Raw genomic sequence first — 18,863 nt, 5'->3', positions numbered from 1 at the left:
ATCCTGAGGCTTGGTGACCGTGGCTGGACCCCCACTCATCACCCTATCATCCATTGCAGCAGGGCATGATGGGAGACAGTGCAAAACACCTGCAGATGGGTATATTCTCTAAATTCCTGCCTACAGGCAGTAATGGGCTGGATGAGGGATAACAAATTGAAGCTGAATCCAAGCAGTGCTCATTGTGGGGGCTCAGAATCTGAGGGATGTGTTAGATCTTCCTGTGCTGGATGGGGTTACACTCCCCCAGAAGGAGCAGGTGTGCAGCCTGGGAGTACTGCTGGACCCAGGCCTCACCCTGGTATCTCAGGTGGAGGCCATGGGCAGGAGTGGTTGACAACTGCGACCATACCTTGAAGAGGATGACCTCAAAACAGTGGTGCATCAGCTGGTAACCTCCTGGCTTGACTATTGCAATGCGCTCTACATGGGGCTGCCTTTGTATGTAGTCCGGAAACTTCAGTTAGCTCAGAACGCGGCAGCCAGATTGGTCTCTGGGGCAACCCAGAGAGACCATATTTTTCCTGTTTTGAACCAGTTACACTGGCTGCCAATATTTTTCTCGGCAAAATACAAAGTGCTGGTTATTACCTTTAAAGCCCTGAACGGCTTGGGTCCGAGTTATCTTAGAGAGCGCCTTCTTCTACATGATCACCACCACACGTTAAGGTCAACTGATGAGATCCATCTCCAGTTACCACCAGTTCATCTGGTGGCGACTCAGAGCCTTCTCTGTAGCTGCTCCTGGGCTGTGGAATGCACTCCCAGCAGAAATCCGCAATTTTAATTCCTTATTGACCTTCACTAGAGCCCTTAAAACCTATCTGTTTGGCCTGGCCTTCCAGGGTTTTAATTATTTTTCATTGTTTTAATGCTCTAACCTGGTTTTCAGGGTTTTAATTGTTCCTGTTGTTTAATTGTTTTTTTTTAAGATGTTTTAATTGTTAATTGGTTTTTATATTTATATTTCTGTTTTAATTGTTGTTGGTTTTAATGGTTTCCATTTTAATTGTAAACTGCCCTGAGCCTTTTCAGAAGGGTGGTATAAACATTGAATCAATAAATAATAATAAATAATATATAGATAGATAGATAGATAGATAGATAGATAGATAGATAGATAGATAGCTTTAATTCATCCATGTGCTTCCCCTTGTTCTGTCTTTATTATTAGTGTGCGAGTATGCATTCATAAAATACCAGAATTATTTCTGTACATTTGCAGTGCTTGGGATATGCACTCATCTGCTCATCAGTGACAAGTGCAAAGTGATGTTGGACGAGTGTAAATGCAGCCTCCCACCAACCACCTTACAGCCTCAATCCTCATGCTATCATGGGGGTGGGAGCCCAGTCATTCATAGAGGGAGCCAGCCCCCCCCCCCCGCGCTCTCTTCTTTGGCTTGGATACAACAAACCACAGTGGAAGAATCTAAGCCGTGAGAGAGGAAAGCAGAGGGAAAGGAGGATCTGCCTCTGTGACTGACTCTGCCTGAGGGTCCCACTCACCAAGGCAAGAGCCTCCAAATGGCTTTTCTCCCTCGTGTCTAGCTGCCATGGAGGAAAGCAGTTCAGAGGCTCCTGCCTCCATGACTGGGTTCTCCCTGTAGGCAGAGCTCAGTTGCGGAGGCAACCCCCCTCCCCCTCTACTTATCCCCATTGAGGATTAGACCCAGGAGCAGGGGCAGAAGAAAACAGAGTGGGAGAGAGGCTGACTCTGTGACTGGGCTCTGCCTTTGGAGAGATATAGATATCCTTCTATTAGGGATGTGCAAATTGAGTCAAATTCAAATTGATTCAATTTGAATCTGGGTGATTCGAGTGATTTGAATTCAAATCGATTCACTCCTTAAAAGGGCAATTTGATTTGAATGTGGAGGCAGGGCACCTCCATGCCTATTAAGCAATGCATCATCATTGTTCGGATGACGATGCTGCCCCCATCATTCCCAGCCTTGCGTAGGATGATGGTGGGCTGCGTAGTAGTATGCAAGCCAGAGTGATTATGGAACAAAAACCACTACCAAAAAAATAATAATAATTAAAAACAGGCAAACTGCCAAAAATGATAATCCTAACACAGAAACCCGCAAATGCACCACAGAAAGGCCATGTTTTAACTAAATGCTGAAAAGAATAAAGAGTGAGAGAGATCACTGATGATAATTCCAACATCCATTCATCCTCCCCTACTCTCTTAATCCCTGTCATAATGAACATGGGAACTGTCCAAAATGTGCAGTTACCCTAAGGCAGGGCTGCAAACTTCAGCCCTCCGGCTGTTTTTTTGGACTGCAACGCCCATAATCCCCAGCTGCAGTGGCCAGTAGTCAGGGATTGTGGGAATTGTAGTCCAACATCTGCAGGAGGGCCAAGGTTGTGTAGCTCTGTCCTAAAGTTTTGGTAGCCATTACCTCAGTTCACTCTGCAGCAGCTGACAGTACTATGGAAGGAGCTAGATATTATAAGACACAGTACTACTGCAGCTCCATCTCTCTTCCCCTTCATCTCTTGGTAATCTCTTTATAACATGATGGGGCCAGTCACATGACTGGGGGGGCCTGCCCCAACACACCTTCCTCCCAGACGATCACAGAAATGCTACTGGGATCGTGGACAATTCATGCTGCACCACAGCAAGGATATCTGGAGGCAGGGATGACGTGTCCCGGCATCCAGATATCCCACAATGCACCATGCCTCAAGTGCAGTGCATTCTTGGGATCCCCCATCAGATGGGTACTCTAGGCACCTATCTCTATGTCTCTTCAGGCTGTGTGTAGCCTAAGGAGACACACCGTCCTGGCAGCCAGGTTAAGGGATTGTTTGTTCCCTTAAACTTGGCTAAGAACTGGGCTTAGGAGCAGGGTTAGGAGGGCAAGAGTGCCAGGATCCATGAGGATCCTGGCACTCATGAGAACAGCCTCAATGTATGACATTATATCATTGTGCCTCACAATACTGGCTGGTTGTGGTGAGGCAGGGAAATGCACAGCAAAATGATGCCACATGTTATTGGATCTTATCAAAATAGAGGAGAAAGAGACAGGAAGCAATGGCAGATCTGTGCCTCTTGTAAAGTCAGGTTCTGTCCTGTGAAGCCCTGATAAAACTCCAGACAACCATTCTTAAATCATCTTTCTGCATGACCAACATAATTGTATTAGATAAGAGTCAGACTGTGACGGGGGCAGGTTGTGGTTTCTCCACTTGCTGAACTAATGTTGGACTAGAAGTAAGGTATCATGGGTTCACAAAGCTCACTGGGTAAGTTGGGTCAGTCACTCTTTGTCAGCATAACCAACCTCACAGGGTTGTTGTGAAGATAAAAGGTGTGTGTGTGGGGATCATGTACACTACTCTGAGTCCCATGGAGGAACAGTGGGATATAAATCTGAATATCATATAAATACAATCATCCCATCCCTCCTTCATATTTTCCTAGATTAAAAAAACCCTGAATGCTTTAGCCGTTCCTCCTAAGGTAGCAGCTCCAAAAGATCATTTTAGCTGGCCTTTTCGTTACCATCCCCAGCCCTAACATATTCTTTTTGAGAGGGGGTGACCAGAACTGCACACAGTAGTCCATCTGTAGCCATGCCGGAGACAACACGCCCATGACAGTGACCTCAACACAGACATTCCACCCAGATCTGCGTATGAACCATGCTATGAAGGCGCCTCCCCTGCACCAGCTGGGAGCAGTGGGCTGTCTCTAGTCATGAGCATAGAAAGAGACAAGGGGTTTTGTTGTTTCTTTGCACTCGATTGTATCACAGTGGTAGCAGCTGCTTCTATTGAAAATGAATTTTGCATCTCAGCCAGGAGTCTGTAGCTGTGAAAATGGAAAAGCACAACAGGATCAAATGCTACCAGGGGGCCATGATTAAAGTACTGATTAAATAGTCCATTTCTATTCAGGGAAAAATGATGTGTGTGGGCTTATGGCTTGTATTTATTTATTTATTTTTAGTGCTTCCAGGTACAACTGTCCCTCTGCTTCTCTTCCAAGACCCCTGGAAGCAAGAGGGGACCACTTTAGTTAGAAACCTCCTCTTCCCCTTCAGGATATGAGTGGCTTGATAACTTCCCAATTAAAACAGCTGGGACTGCCCTTCAAAAATATTCAGAAACTTCAGGTGGTTCAAAATGCAACACCCTGGTTGTTAACAAGGGCTAGTTACAAAGAGCATATTACACCTGTATTGAAACAGCTGCTCTGGCTGTTATTTAATCTCTAGGTTCTCTTCAAGAGATGATGCCTAATCAGCTTGGGTCCAGTAACACAGCAGCTCTCTTCGAGATGAAAATACACATTCTGCTTACCTACAATTCCTGGCAATACCATCTTCTAAGTGCCTTTGCTTTCCAAAGTTAGTTGAATGGCTACAAGGAGGTTTATTTTCTCAGTGGTGGAACTTTCTTACTAGAATTTTCCCTCCAGGAATGCCAGTTCAGGCTCTTCTCTGTTGGCCTTTAAAAGAGTGATAAAGGTTCTTACCAGGGTTGTAAACCTGTCTCTGGGCTGTACCACTCCACCTGCAATCTAAAGTAATACTGCTCAGAAAGAGGTTTACCACCTTTATGAAAACTAGGCCACAAATCTTTTGTTTTGGAAGGTGTTTTGGGCAACAGGCCAATATAACTAATGTCATCTGAAATCTATGGGCATAAATTAGTGTTATGCTATTACATTTGCTGCTCTTTTAGTTATTTGAATAATTCAAGGATGTATCTGTTTGATGTTGTTTTCAATTATTCAGACTGTCTTATGGTGACTATATGCCTTGTTCAGCTTAAATGAGCTTAAATGTGGCTGTGCATTGAAAAAAAAGAATCCCACTAATTCATGCGGAAGGTTCCCTCCCTGGCATCTCCAAGATAGGGCTGAGAGAGATTCCTGCCTGTAACCTTGGAGAAGCTGCTGCCAGTCTGGGTAGACACGATTGAGCTACATAGGCCAATGGTCTGACTTGGTATAAGGCAGCTTCCTGAGCCTCAGGAAAATCTTCTACATTGATGAAACCAAGCAACAATCCCAGACTGACAAAATGAAAGGGTGTTTACTCCTCACATTCTTGGAATTTCAGCATTTTATTTATTTATTTGCCCATTTGTATACTGCCAACTCAGGGCCATTTACACAAGGTTAAAATACAACATACACTTTTTAAAAAAATTTAAACTGTTTTCAAAATATTACAGAAGAACTTGGTTGAATAGGTGTGTTTTTGTTGTTGTTGTTGTAGTAAAGATACTAGAAATGGCAAAGCTCTTATTCCTACAGGGAGCACATTCCAAAGTCTTGGGGGCCAACTATGGAGAGGATCTAGCCCTGAACTGCCACCAGATAAGACAATGGCGGCAGTAGATGGACCTCCCAGAAGATCTCAATAGCAGGTGGGGCTCATGATGAAGAAGCTGTTCTCTAAAACAGGGGTTCTCAATGTTGGGTCCCCAGATGTTACTGGACTTCAGGTCCCATAATCCCCAGCTCCAGTGGCCTTTGGTTGGGGATTATGGGGATTATGGGAGTTGAAGTCCAATAACATCTGGGGACCCAACGTTGAGAACCCCTGCTCTAAAATTCCCTGGGCCCAAGCCCAGGGATAACCACCACTTAGTATTTTGCCAAGAAGCCTATCAGATTGGAATTATCTGATATTTTATCAGGGATATTGAGAAAAAATATTGAAAATAATATTGAAATATTGGAGCACAAAATGGCAGCATAAATACAAAATAGAGCCTATATTTCCCCCCGAATGCAACTCAGACAAAAAAAAGCCATCTTCTGCCATCTATCTGCCTGCCCTCTCATGCATTTATTTATTTATTTATTTATTTATTTAGCTGATTCTAAATTTAATGTTTAACTTTCTACCACTTTAAAAGCTAGTGGTAGATTCTAAGATGTAATATCACTTCCCTTGTGATTCTCAGATGTGACAGCATTTTTTGCCACAATTGTCAGATGCAAGTACAATTTCCAGGTTACTTTTAAAAATTAATTGCAAATCAATGGATGGGCCAATATAACTGAAATTAAATACACAGAATCCTGCCATCCTCCACTACACGTGTTGCCAAATTTCAGAGCTCTCTGCCCAATCATTTTTCTCTCTGGCTTTTTTTTAAATAAAAAAAATTCCCTATAGACTTCTATGGGGATTTCCCCCAATAGATATTGGTTTTGTGATCAGAAATCCAGTACTGATATTCTTAAGGGTCAAAAGACCTGATACTGATATCCATTGGATTGTATCTGATCCGATACTTCTGCTTGTGCACAGGCCTAATATCTACCATCCTTAATAGTGGGACATGCTACAGGCATGGGGTGTCACTCCAACAGATAAATTCCAAATACCTTAAAGGTATTGAACATTTCTTTCAGAAAACAAGAGAAGACAAAATAAAACATTGATCCTTGCCAACAAATAGAGAATTTATAGTGCAACTAGTTACAGTTTATTATTATTCTTACTATGTTTCTTTCTCCAAGCTTCCTCTCTGGCAGTTAACTTCTAAGTGCCCGTGCTTCCTAGGTTCTGACATCCATGGAACTCTCCCAGACAATCCCAGTACCTAGCAACGGTTGCCATGTTTACCTCACTAACCTCCCCACCCACCCATCCCTGACCAAGCAACATCTACAAACACAAACATTTTTTAAATAAACCTTTTCTTGTTGTTTGTTTGTTTGTATACTGTAAGTCAATCTTTCATGCTGGCATGTCAGTCAAAGCTGATAAAAAGCAATTCTGACAATTGCCTCAATGTGAGATCCCAGAGAGAGGTTTGGATGCAGAAGTACTCCCAGATGGCATACCAGCATTTCAGGTGGAGGATTTTGTTTGAGTACAGCTGCCTTATATAGTGAGAAAGGGATGTTCCTGATGTTCTGGACCAAAACAAATAATCAGAATCCAAGGAGATTCTGTTATATTGGATGATGGAAATAAACTGAGCAGTTCGAGACTTTCCAGCATGCATATTATGAGAAAAGATGGAAGGGAGTCTGTTCTCAAGAGAGGAACTGGAGAGAAATTTGATCTTGCCTCCAGTTTTGACCTCACAGGAGTCTGATGAAAGTGATGGACAATCTTATGTACCAGAAAAAACAGCTCCTGTGCCAGAAAGCTCAAGACTTAGGAGAAGTGAGTGTGACAGGAAACCACCTAAAAGACTTCATGACTTTATCACTGAATTTGAAATTAATTCCATTTTGTTTGTTATAAAGGGGAGAGATGTGTTGTATTCTATCTAGTAATCTTTTATGCTTTGTTGTTGAGAAGTTTGTCCCAGTGGGGATCCTGTAGAGAGTGTGTGGGGTGGACTCAGGAAAAAAAAGGGAGGGAAAGGAGAAGGAGCAAATGCCTGGAGTTCTTTCTGAATAAACCCTTAGTTAAATCTACATAAGATCACTTTATGTTTATGAGGGAAGCAGCTATAAAACAGGGGAGTGTAACCCCACCCGAAATAGGCAGATCAAATAATCTATTGAGTTCTCTCTCTCTATCTCTCTCTCTCTCTCTCTCTCTCTCACACACACACACACACACACACACACACACACACACACCCAAATAATGTATACCTCTGTTTTATTTGGATCCAGTCTCAATTTGTTATCCCTCATCCAGCCCATTATCACCTGTAGGCAGACATTTAGGGAAGTTATGTCACTTCCTGATGAAGTTGGTATAGAGAAATAGATTTGGGTGTCATCAACATGCTTACAATACCTTGCACCTGCTGATGATCTCTTCCTGTAGTTTCATGTGGATGTTAAAAAGTACTGAAGATACTATGTAGCCCTGCAGGAGCTCACAGCAGCAATCTCCAAGTGATACCATCTGGAATCTGCCTGAGAGCTAGGAGTGGAATCACCACAAACAGTACCTCCCACTCCCAACTCTCCCAAATGATCCAGAAGGATGCCATGGTTGATGATATTGAAAGCTGATGGGAGATCAAAAAGGACCAACAGAGTCACACTCCTTCTATTAATTTCCAATTGGAGATCATTTATCAGACTGACCAAGGCAGTCATAACCTTATGGCCTACCCAAAAGCCAGGTTGAAATGGGTCCAGATAATTTGTTTCCTCCAACACTGCCTGGAACTGAGAGGCCATCCCTCTCTCAATCATTTTGCCTAGCCATGGGAGGTTGGAGATGTGTCTGTAATTGTTTAACTCTGAGGAGTGGTCTAATCTAATAATTGCCTACCTAAAAGAGGAAGGCACCCTGCCTTTCCTCAGAGAAGCATCTATAATATTTAACAACATTCTCCAATAACCTCTCTGCCAGGCCATGTTGGACAAAGAGAACAGGTGGTAAGGTGCACCACCCAAGCATCTTGTAACTCCTCTGATATGGTTAAGCTGGAATAGTTTTAGTCTGGAACTCCTGAAGATCAGAGGAGTTACTGCCCATCCCCACAATAGATTCTTTAGCAATTATAGTATCCAGGCCTGGGTATGAGATATGATATCCACACATAAACTCATTAAAAGTGTCACAGTGATTGACTGATGATTCCAGATTCAAATTAAAGGGAGGAGGGGCCTGTATTAGCCTTTTCACAATCTTAGACAACTCCAAATGTAAGCTTGTGGATGCAGTACACAGAAAAGAATTGTTTCTTTGCTGTTCATATTTTTTTTTCTTGACAGGCTCTATGTTGTGTTTGTTGGATTCAAGTCAGCATTTGATGTGGGATGATGGAAAGTTTGGTTAAACAGGAACAATTTTGATAGAGGCAGACCAGGCATTTTAAAGCCTTAACTGCAAATACTCTGAAAACTCAAGGATGTGGGAAGCTCTGAATCAGTTCAGTGTGAAAGTTGAATAAATCTCTTACAGGTGCTGTTGATCACGGAGAGAGTACCTCTGCTGGGTACAAATGTTTGGCTTTGAGCAATTACAGTTTGACTGGGGCATATGGACACCTACAGCTGTGGTTTCTCATAAAGAAAACAAGTGCCCAGGGCCCACAAGTTGTAGCCAGAGCTTCATTTCTAAGATGAAATGTGACCAAACTCAAAGCCATATTATTTGACATAGGACTCTTGGAGGTCTGCTCCCTAATCCATTTGGGGACATGACTGGGGCAACAGAAATGCTATTGTGTTGTGCAACTCTCAAGTGAGCATATTACATCTTTTATAGAACTTGATTGAACACTAATGGGCAATGATGGTCTGCTGGTGTTTTTAGCACTAGCAGAAGAAGCTAGTTCAATGCAATCTAATGTTTAGATAATGAGGTCGCTCTCATGACCATTTGTCCCGGGGCCAGGAAGGGCCAGGGAATAGGCAGGATCAGTCCTACCTCCTCCCACATGACTGCCACTCTTGCTCCACTTGCCGTGCTCCCACATGATCACCATGATGGCAAGCAATGCAGCAAGAGAGAGACCAGGGGATGGATGCCTAGCCTCTAGGAATCCCACAATGCACCACGCTGCTCACACAGTGTGCATTATAGAAATCTCTGAGGCTGGGTCACTCCTTCCCCTTGCCACTATGGTCAAAATGGCTTCCGGAAGCCTGGTCATCCACACAACTGGGGAGTGGGATAGGAGGGCATACATGTGCCCTTTTACCTCACTTTGAGCCCAGGTACAAAAACCAAGCTACCCAGTCAGCTGACCCTGGTGCTTCTCATGCTTTCTCCACCGAGGCTAGGGCAGCCCTACCTGCATTATAAGACTTAATTGTTTCTTAATGGCTTGGTAGCTACTAGCCACCCTGCATGGTCACTGGACAGAAACTGTGTGGAGATGGAATATAGTCAGAAAAGGAGACAGAGGTTTGCATTTTGCAGCTGATTATTAAGAAGGAACCTTGGTGTTCTCTTCTTTTCTTTTTTAAATGAAAAAATATCTTAATACAAAAGCAGAATTATAACAAAGACTACATCATACAATTATTACAAAGAAAATAAAAGGCCCATTCACACATTATGTTCAGCGCTCATACAGTCAGTGTACAGTGTACACAGGTACAGATCTGTATGCAGGTACAGTCATTCACATGTTATATTGAACACAAGTACAAAAGTGCACTTCCTATCTGTACCATGCATTTGAAGGGCCTGTATTCAGGTTCTCTTTTAAAATGAACCCAGGTACAGTCATTCACACAAACACATGGAAGAGTATACAGACATCTGCACACTCATACAGCATAATGTCTGAATACAACTAAAAAGTAAGGGAATACATCAGCATTAAATTTTGAGTTCCAAAAAGTAATAAACAGAATCCATCACTGTACAAATTTGTCTGCTTTTACATTCAGTTCTTTAAAATAAGTTATTTTTGTAAGTAGTGCAACGTCACAAATATGTTTATACAAATTATTATTTTATTATTTTTATTTTTACATTTATATCCCGCTCTTCCTCCAAGGAGCCCAGAATGGTGTACTACATACTTGAGTTTCTCTTTCACAACAACCCTGTGAAGTAGGTTACGCTGAGAGTGAAGTGACTGGCCCAGAGTCACCCAGCTAGTTTCATGGTTGAATTGGGATTTGAACTCGGGTCTCCCTGGTCCTAGTCCAGCACTCTAACCACTACACCACGCTGGCCCTCTGTAGGGATGTGCGAAACATTTCGGATACAAAACGTTTTGTACCCAAAACAGCCTGTTTTGGGCATTTTGTAGACAAAACAAAACACCCATTTTCCAGATCCAAAAGTTTTGTATACAAAACAAAACATCCCTGTTTCGGCTACAAGATGTTTTGTTGTTTTGGACCTCCATTTTGTAGTGATCTCTGAGTCAGTCTCCATTTTGTGTTTGACTTCTCTTTGAATTTCCCACCCTTCCAGTCTTCTGATCAGTGACCTAAATCATGGGCTGACCTGCTGACAATTCCCTCCTTGTTCCCCACTGGCTCTTTTGCTTCTTGCCACTCTTTACTGACCCCACATTGGCCAGGGGAAGGGTTGCTAACCCATGGGGTGCTGGGTTCTGTTGTTTCTGTGGTGTTCTGAGTATAGATTCTCTGGTAGCTTATTCTTGGAGTGGATTCTTGTTTTTCACTGAAAATCTCATATGCTACCAGAGAATCTACAATGAACACCTCAGAAACACAAAACCCAGCACCCCAAGGGCTTGTGGGTATGGAGGTGGTTGGCACCCCATGTGCACTACACAACCCCTCACTCTGGGCAACCCCAGTGCCCCCCAAGTGGAATTATGGGGCTGCTGAAACCTCCATTATTCCCTATGGGAGAAATCTTAAAAGACATGTAAACTTCAACAATTCACAAAAGATCAGCCCTTTGCCCAATGGAGAGGAGAACTGGTCTTGTGGCTGAGCATCACTTGTCTCCATAGCTAAGCAGAATCTGCCCTGGTTGCATATGAATGAGAGACTTGATGTGTGAGCACTGCAAGATATTCCACTCAGGGGATGAAGCCGCTCTGGGAAGAGCAGATGGTTTCAAGTTCCCTCCCTGGCTTCTCCAAGATAGGGCTGAGAGAGATTCCTGCCTGCAGCCTTGGAGAAGCCGCTGCCAGTCTGTGAAGACAATACTGAGCTAGATAGACCAATGGTCTGACTCAGTATATGGCAGTTTCCTATGTTCCTAATTCTTTTGAGATAATTCTGGAAGTTTCCTTGACCCCATTGGGCACTACCACCCACCACACTCCGCTCTGGGTCATCCCTTTCCCCTTGATTTGAAGCAATACATTTGCTGGAATCCCCATTATTCCCTATGGGAAAATTCTTAAAGATGTGTAAACTTTAAAAAAATCACAAAAAAACAGCCCTTTGCCTAATTCCTTTGAAATTTGGGTGGTAGCTTCCACCCATTGGACACTACCACCACCACCCACTCTTTTTGCCCTGGGACCCTTTTAAAAAATCCAAATCAATTTGGATTCGGATTTGGAAAATTTGGCTACAAAACAAAACAGGGCTGATTCAGATTCAGAAAATTTGGGTACAAAACAAAACGGGGGTGTTTCGATTCGGATACAAATTGAAACAAGAAAATTCCAAAATGCACACCCCTTAATGAAGGTGGATATGAACATTCCCAAAAATATGAAATATAGTGTCTTGCAGCTGATAACAAACAAAAACAATTCTAAATCATCCTCCAACACTACCTCAACCAAAAAGGACTATTTTTGGATCATATGACAAGATGTATTCTCCTTTATCCAGAATGTTCAACCAGAACTGTGCAATTAAAGGACATGTCCAAAACAAATGGTAAATCCCAGCTTTAGGGTGTCATTTTCTTCGGGGAATCTGATGTTTATTATCTAGCTATCTATCAAATTTGCTCCAAACATTCAAACTGCCCCAAACATTCATCTCTGGGTGGTTAACAATAACATAAAACAAGTTAAAACATACAAAAAAACTTAAAACAATTTAACAATTTAAAAATCAACCACAAATTAAAGCCTTATTTTAAAAATGTTGCCCTAAAGACCAGCAATTCCTGTTTGGGTTTTGCTTCCTCTGCTATGCTCAGTTTGTAAATAAAAAGACATTACAAGTCTTGAAACCTTGCAGCTTCTGTTTCATTACATATTTGCCCTCAAAAGCCCAAAATGTTCCAGTTGGAACATTTGACCATAGACCCAGAGCAGGGGGAGCAGGCTGAAACTCTGAGAGGCTTGCAGGCTCCTCTGCCTACTTTCCTCCTTCCTTCTGATGAAGCTTCCAAGCCGCCGAAGGCGAGGTGCCTGCCCCAGATCCCTGACAGCGACGATTGGCCAGAGTACAGGCTCAGAGGGAGGAACACCGTAGGCCAGAGAGGCTGACCAGGAGGAACACATATCCCAGCTCTGGCCCGGCTGTATCTCCTTGAAAAGACCCAGCTGCAGTGACAGGCAGGGCTCTTAGCACTCTGCCTATTTAGAGCAGCCTGGAAGCTGGATCTGTGCTGGAAACAATGTCCATAGGGACCAGCCCAACCGTGAGCAACCTTGACCCATGTGTTGTTGTCTGTTTTGTGTGTACCCCTGATCCTGTGGACTTCCTGGTTTAGACCTCTGGCAATGTTTGTGACTCTCCGATTGTCTGTCCTCTGGTGTTGACTACTAGCTATGTCTGTCGGCTCTCCTTTCCCCTCCAAATAGAGTGGTTTTTGCAGCTGCTGGGCAGTCAGCCAGGGCAGGTCATTACAGTCATTCCTTTGGGGGAGCTACTTTGGGGGACAGTGAGGGCAAGTGCCAGGCTTTCTGGCCCAAGTACTCACATGTGGGTGGGCATGTAATAGTTTGGCTTCTGTTTTTAATTGAGACCTTGGTGAGATTGTTTTATAATGTGTTTGGGTTTGGCTGGAGATGGGGAGACAGGGGGCGTATCCACAGCTTATGGGGCAGCAATTCTGGTGGTGGTGGGGAGCAGAAGAAATAACATTGGCAGGTCAGCGGGTCATTATAGGCAGAGGCGTAACTATAGGGGGGGCAGGGGGGCACGTGCCCCGGGCGCCATCTTTTCTGGTCACGTGGGGGGCGCCGCCATGACCAAATTTTTTAATTTTTTTTTTTAAAATTTGTTAATACAAATATTTCCTGCTCAGTGCAGCAGCGCTGCAGCAGTCAAGGGAGCGCGTCGGTGCCCCCTTCCCCACGAGCGGTCCCTTCCGCGCCGCCTGCGCCCCCCCCATTGCTTTGCTGGCGCCTGGTGGCCAGTCAGTGGCGTGGCTTGGCAGCGGCGGCAGGCGCTTGTGAGGAAAAACCTAAATATAATGTAGTATGTTGGGGGGGCGCAGGGGGGGCGCCATTTCAGTGCTTGCCCCGGGCGCCGTTTTCCCTAGTTACGCCTCTGATTATAGGAGAAGGGGAATCAGAAATCTAATAGCTGTTCCCCTTCCAGCTGCCCTGCCAGCTCTTTGACTTCGGGGAGCAGTGCCAACCACCCCTGGAAGCTCACCTTGCCCCCTTGCAATGCCAGGTTGCTCCAGAACAAATCAGAAACCATTCATGATTTGATTCTGGATGCAGGAGCTGACCTGGTTTGTAATACGGAGACCTGGTTGGGGGAGGCCGGTGGCCCGGTTTGGTCCCAGATTCTCCCTCCAGAGTACTCTGCTGAGAAGTGGATGAGCGACTGTGGTTGCGGAGGTGGAGTGTCTGTGGTCTATAAGAATAACATCTTCCTTGCCAGGATCCCTGTTGAGGTGCCAGACCATATCAAATGTGTGTACCTAAGTTTGGGGGAAAGGGATAGATTGGGACTTCTGTTGGTGTACCAATTGCCCCGCTGCTCAACAGAGTCCCTAAATGAGCTGATGGACTTGGTCTCAGACTTGGTGTTCGGGTCCCCAGGCTTGTGGTGCTGGAGGACTTCAATGTTAATTTCAGGACCAATTTGTCCGGGGTGGCTCAGGAGTTCATATTGGCCATGACAACTGTGGGCTCATCCCAAGTGGTCTCGGGACTAACACATGGTGCTGGTCACATGCTTGATTTGGACTTTCACTCGAATCAGGGTGGTGTTGCATGGGTGGGGACTCCTGAGATTTCCCCATTGTCATGAACGGAACACCATCTGGTTAAGGTTGGACTCACAATCACTTCCCACCTCCACAAGGCTGAACGGTCTATTCGGATGGTCTGCCCGAGAAGGTTATTTGGGCGAATAGGATTCCAAGAGGGATTTAGTGTTGTCTCTGCTAGCAATCCTGTTGATGCTCTGGTGGAGAACTGGAACATCAAACTCACCTGGGCAGTAGACATGATTGCTCCTAAGCATCCTCTCCAACCCACTGCAAAATTGGCCCCTTGGTATACAGAAGAACTACAGGAGCTGAATCGGCAAGGTAGATGACTGGAGCACAAGTGGAGAAAGACTCAACTTGAATCCGACAGATTGCAACACAGAGTACATTTGAAGATCTATGCTCAGGAGATATGTATGGCAAAGAAACGGTTCTTTTCATCCCGTATTGCATCCACAAGTTCACGTCCGGCAGAGTTGTTCAGGGTTGTGAGAGGGCTAGTATGAGCCCCTCCTCCTTTGAATCAGAATCTGGAACCATTGATTATCTGCTGTGGCGTGTTTAATGAATTCTTTGTGGGGGAAATTTATTTATTATCATTTACTTATTAGATTTGTATACCACCCTTCCAAAATGGCTCAGGGGGTTCACAGCATGATAAAAACAATTACAACAAATTAACAATTAAAACCAAACTATTAAAACACAATAAAACCAATAAAACATCTAAAAGCCCTGAAAATCAGGGCAACAATTTAAAACAATTTAAAGCAGTAAATCATTTAAAACCCTGGAAGGCCAGGTCAAATAGGTAGGTTTTCTCTCAACCACACAGACCACCCAAAAGCCAGTCTGAAATGGGTCTAGATAATCAGTTTCCTCCAAGACTGTCTGGAGCTGGGAGGCCACTACCCTCTCAATTCTCTCGATTCTACCCTCTAAATCTCTTGTATTCAGGCCGACAGACTCATTCTCCACAATTACTTCAGTGTCTGATGTGGAGGTATCCAGTGACTCCTCTTGTGTTGTTAGGTTGGATCAGTTCCAGTTTGTGACTCCTGAGGATGTGGACAAGCTGCTTGGAGTGGTGTGGCCTACCACCTGTTCTCTTGATCCTTGCCCAACATGGCTTATACTATCTGGCAGTGGGGTTCTTGTAGGAGGCCTGGTAGAGATCATAAATGTTTCTCTGAGGGAGGGAAAGAGGGAAGGATGCTTCCTTGTCTTAAGGAGGCAATTATTAGACCACTTCTGAAGAAGCCTGCCTTGGATCCCTCAGAGTTGAGTAACTACAGGCCTGTCTCCAAACTTTAGTGGTTGGACAAGGTAATTAAGAGGGTAGTGGCCTTCCAGCTCCAGACAGTCTTGGAAGAAACTGATCATCTAGACCCATTTCAGACTGGCTTTCGGGCAGTCTATGTGATTGAGACTGCTTTGGTCCGCCTGATGAATGATCTCTAATTGGAAATTGACAGAGGAAGTGTTGGTCCTTTTGGATCTCTCGGCAGCTTTAGATACTATTGACCATAGTATCCTTCTGGAATGTCTGAATGGGTTGGGAGTGGGGGGCACTGCTTTGCAGTGGTTCCGCTCCTACCTTTTGGGCAGGTTCTAGATGGTGTCCCTTGGAGACTGCTGTTCTTCAAAATCTGAACTTCTGTATAGTGTCCCTCAAGGCTCTGCATTGTCTCCGATGTTATTTAATATCTACATGAAACATCTGGGAGAGATCATCAGGAGAGTTGGTGCAGGGTGCTATCAGTATGCTGATGACACCCAGATCTATTTCTCCATGTCAACCTCATCGGGAGAAGACATAACCTCCCTAAATGCCTGCCTGGAGGCGGTGATGGGCTGGATGAGGGATAACAACTGAGACTGAATCCAGATAAGATGGAGGTACTTATTGTGTGGGGTTGAAACCCAGGGGATGAGTTCAATCTGCCTGTTCTGGATGGGGTCACACTTCCCTGGAAGGAACAGGTGCACAGTCTGGAGGTGCTTCTGGTTCCAAGCCTCTCTCTGGTGTCCCATGTTGAGGCAGTTGCCAGAGTTGCCTTCTATCAGCTTTGACTGATACGCCAGCTGCATCCATTTCTTGAGATAAATGACCTCAGAACAGTGGTACATATGCTGGTAACCTCCAGACTGGATTACTGTAATTGACTTTATGTGGGGCTGCCTTTGTATGTAGTCTGGAAACTACAGGTGGTTCAGAATGAGGCAGCCAGGTTGGTCTCCGGGTCTTCTCGGAGAGACCATATTACTCCTGTATTAAAAGAGCTACACTGGCTGCCAATAAGTTTCTGGGCAAAATACAAGGTACTACAGGTAGTTATAACCTATAAGGCCCTAAACAGCTTCAGCCCTGGGTATTTAAGATAATGTCTCTTTGTTATGAACCCCACTGCCCATTGAGATAATCTGGACAGATTTGTCTGCAGTTGCCACTGGCTCGTCTGTTGGCTACTCAGGTACAGGCCTTCTCTGTTGCTGCCAAGACTCTGGAATGCACTCTCTGCTGAAATAAGAGCCTCTCTATCTCTGAAAACTTTTTAAAAGTCTCTAAAGACATGTTTTCACCCAAGTTTTTTAACTGGACTGTGGTTTTAAATTGTTTTAAGGTTTTCATTTTTATTCTCCGCACAAGCTCTCCCCACTGCCAGCATTTTTGGTTGTGTGGATGAGCTTTATATCTTTGAAGGACATTCAGATATGACACGCCACAAGAGAACTGCACATTTCAGCTTACACATATGAACTGGAACTTGAAGTGTTGCCTCCATTGAAGTACCGTACTGAGCTGGGGCTTGAAGTGTTGCATCCATCCACTTGGCATTCGAGTACCAAGCCTTTCCTCCCCCACAACTGACTTCACATATGGAAAAATAGCTCCATAAATGCATTGTTCTTGAGATAAATGAGATTGTGGCAGTACTAGACCCTTTATCTCTCTCTTTTGCCATACATATTTCTGCCTTTTAATCAAAATTGATAAGCTTTAAGTAGGTCAGGTGGCAGAGGAAAGCAGCTGCAGTGATGTGTATGCCATGATTTACTTAATCAGTGGAACGCTGCTAGCCCACTCAGGCAGCATCACATGAAGCATCGCAAAGATGAGAAAAGGTAGCAGACTAGAAATGAGGTTAGCAGAGGTCACACAGGGAGCACTCCAGGGTCTGTCATCAAAGCCCACTATTCCAGGCATGTTGTGTGTGTGTCGGGCTTTTATTGCCACTCCTCTGTGTTTTACAAAGCCTCTTTATTTGGAGTTTAATTTATGGGCTCTGCTGTGTTTACAACCACAGCCATCTGTAGCTGTGACGCCTCACTCTATTTATATGTCAAATTATTCCTGCACAAACCTCACTATATTTACAATGGCACTATAAATAAAGACTTGCCCAATTGTACTTTTCTGAAGTACGTCGGAAATCACAGACTTTCCCCACTCTACAAATGATCAATGAAAATTTACTAGCAGGCAGCCTCTCTCTTTGATGATGCTACTACTCTGTCTAGACTGGAGATACCAGAAACACAGTCATTATTATCAGTTACATTTCTATCTTGACCTTCACCCAAGGAGTTCAAGGCAGCATATAAGGTTCTCACCCCACATTCTATCCTTACAACAATTCTGTAAGTTAAGTTGATGAGGGGGCCAGGATCTTAAACACTTAGTGGGGATTTGAACCTGGGTTTTCCTGCTCCTACACCAGTATTTTAACCACTACGCCACACTAGCTTTCTAGGAGTCATCCAGTTATCTCCCAGTCACAACAGATTGGTAGGTTACTTTCCCAGTTACTCTCCAGGGACAACAATTAACACCCAAGTAGCAATTACCAGCCCAGTTACTTCCAAGCACAACAGACTGTTAGGTTTCAGCTCAGCTTTGCAACTCATTGCCTTATTAATTATATATTCCCTAGAGCCACAGAGGATTGCCATTGCAGATAAACTTCACCAGATCCTAACAATGTGATTTTAACAATGTGGTTAACAATGTGGACTAAGGGAATCTGGATATTATAGAGGTGTGTGTGTGAATGCACGCGTGTGTGCACACACACACACTGTACAGGTGGCCCTTGTTATTTGTGGTCCCAGTACCTGTGGTTTCACATATCTGTGGTCAGGCAATGGAGACTCGAACATGTTTTTCGCAGACACATGACATGTTTATTGCAAATACAAAAATAGTTTTAAAAAATCACCTATCTGTGGCCAAGGGCATACCAAGGTTGAAGTGGGCCCAGAGAAGAGATTTTAAAATGGGCCCCTCACTGCCTTCTCTCCTTCACTTCGTATTAGGTACAGAATAGATCTCAGTACACGGCGGGGGGGGCACTTGGACAAAGCAAAAAGTGGCTC

The 18,863-nt window shown here is 44.2% G+C and overlaps 1 long non-coding RNA gene across 1 annotated transcript; it reads right to left on the bottom strand.

The window, feature by feature from the left end:
- Nucleotides 1–3,745: 3,745 nt before the first annotated feature.
- LOC128328817 (uncharacterized) lies at nt 3,746–6,542 on the bottom strand. Its single transcript, XR_008309403.1, has 3 exons — nt 6,488–6,542; nt 4,327–4,474; nt 3,746–3,835 (listed from the first exon to the last, which is right to left on the bottom strand). It is a non-coding gene; the product is annotated as an uncharacterized LOC128328817 (long non-coding RNA).
- Nucleotides 6,543–18,863: the final 12,321 nt, after the last annotated feature.

This window comes from Hemicordylus capensis, chromosome 6, assembly GCF_027244095.1.
Source record: "Hemicordylus capensis ecotype Gifberg chromosome 6, rHemCap1.1.pri, whole genome shotgun sequence".
Lineage (NCBI taxonomy): Eukaryota > Metazoa > Chordata > Lepidosauria > Squamata > Cordylidae > Hemicordylus > Hemicordylus capensis.
This window is presented reverse-complemented; position numbering and strand designations above follow the sequence as displayed.